The sequence below is a fragment of the Micropterus dolomieu genome, linkage group LG15 (assembly GCF_021292245.1).
Source record: "Micropterus dolomieu isolate WLL.071019.BEF.003 ecotype Adirondacks linkage group LG15, ASM2129224v1, whole genome shotgun sequence".
In the NCBI taxonomy this organism is placed as follows: domain Eukaryota; kingdom Metazoa; phylum Chordata; class Actinopteri; order Centrarchiformes; family Centrarchidae; genus Micropterus; species Micropterus dolomieu.
The window spans coordinates 3,219,797-3,221,967 of record NC_060164.1 but is presented as its reverse complement, the minus strand read 5'-3'; positions in this window follow the sequence as shown (position 1 = coordinate 3,221,967).

Here is a 2,171-nt window from a genome sequence, read left to right as displayed (position 1 = left end):
CCGACTACCGGGGACTGGCTAGCTACAGTAGCTAAAGACTGATCTACCAAGGTGCGGAGCCGGACTTCTAAATCACTGAGCCTCGCCTCCATGTCTATAAATAAACTACACTTATTACACGTACCATTACCGCTAAAGGAGGCAGAGGAGTAACTGAACATCTGACACACCGAGCAGGAGAAAGTAGGAGAGAGAGAGGGAGAAGGAGAAGCCATCGCTAGCTGCTAAGCTAAAGTCGCTAACGGCTAAGCTAAAGTACTGTAGCGGCAGCTACCAAAACTTTAGAACAAGTATGAGATTGAACAGCAGTCACTAAAAGATGGAAAGAACTGTGAGTGCTTAGGCAAAATTACTGTAAAGAATAAGTGTTTAGCGGACAGTTGGCCGCTGTAATCTAACAAATGTAACTGTTATTTAGCGAGAGCAGCACAACACGGTACCAACACACAAGCACCGGAAACGGAAATGAGTCGACACGCTTACCGCAATACGTCAGCAGTACGTCCCATCTCAAATGTGGGACGTAGGGCTCTAAACCAGGTTTCTTTAAAAGTGGGTTCACGCAAGCCGTTTTAAAATAATCAGGGACACAACCAGTAGATAGGGAGCTGTTGAAAACAGAGATCAAATGGGGCCCAACAGAATCTATTACTTTCAGTAAAAACTTTGTAGGTATTACATCAAGTGGGCTGGAGGACACTCTCATTTGTGATACTGTTTTTAAAAGCTCAGACAAGTCGATGGGATAAAACTGGTTAAAACTCTCTTGTTGCTGGTGAGGAACCTCTGAGTAAGAGGCCGCGGGGGTAATAGAGGCTCTGATTGACACCACCTTATTGGTAAAATAAGATAAAAACAATTCACAGTCATCATTTCTTCCAGCTGAGGCACAAGGAGGGGTTGGGTTTACCAGCTGATCCAACAGTCTTAAACAGAAACCTGGGATTGTGTAGTAATGAGTTCAGAAAAATAGTGTGTTCTCGCATCCTTAACCATGTTATTGTAGTTAATTAAAAAATCCTTCAGACTGAGGTAATGGACTTGGAGACTGGATTTTTTCCTGCATTCCCTTTTTAGGCTGCGAATGCTGTCATTTATCCAGGGTTGCTTACTAGCTTTAGACGTAGGCCTAACCTTTAGAGGAGCAGTAATATTTAGTGACGACAAGCAGATATGATTGAAGTGATCGACCAGATTGTTGGTGTTGGAATCAGACAGATGTTGGCTTTGGCTCTGAAAGAATGCGCAAAACTTTGAAACACTTGACAAGATGCGAGAACACACGGAGCTTGGTGAGGCGGCATAAGTAACAGGCGAATTGCAGCTAAAAACAATACATCTGTGGTCAGATATGGTCATGTCCACTAATTCCACAGGGGAAATGCTGACACCCAGGGTAAAAACCAAGTCCAGTGTATGACCACGGTTATGTGTTTGCCCTTTGACATGTAGTTTGAAGTTAAAAGAAGTGGCCATATTTAAAAAGTCAGTTGCATTAACATTGCTGGGGTCATCAACATGAATATTAAAATCGCCACAAAGAACAATTCTGTCATTATTTAAAACCAGAGTAGATAAAAATTCAGGAAGTTCTGATATAAATCCTCCAGGTGGTTTTGGGGGGCGATAAATTATAACAAATATGATATGTTTCAGCCCTCCAAGTTTAAGAGTGAGAACTTGATGACATTTTAAATTTTTCCTATACACGCTCACTAGCCCACCACCACGACCACTGACCCTCGGCTGACTAAAACAATCATATTGAGGCGGACACAGTTCAGCTAGCTGGCTATGGTCATTCATTTGCAACCATGATTCAGTTAAAAACACAAAATCTAGATTTGCAGACAAGATAAAATCATTTAAGATAAAAGTCTTACTTGAAAGTGATCTCACATTGAAGAGAGCCATTTTAAATGAGTTTGTTCTAGGTGCTGGAGTTGGTGCAGTTTTCCTAATCCTTAAGAGATTACTAAAATTTCTGAGTGGGATGTGCACATTTCGGTTTACTGGTCTATGCGTGATGATGACAGGAATAGAAGTCTTTGGAACAGCGCTGGGAGCAGACGGCTTTACATGCCAGCAGGTGGAGACAGTTGTTTGTGGCAGTGAGGCAGAGATCTGTTCAGTGACCGGTGGTGTGTCCAGGTGTGCTGCATGAATGATTA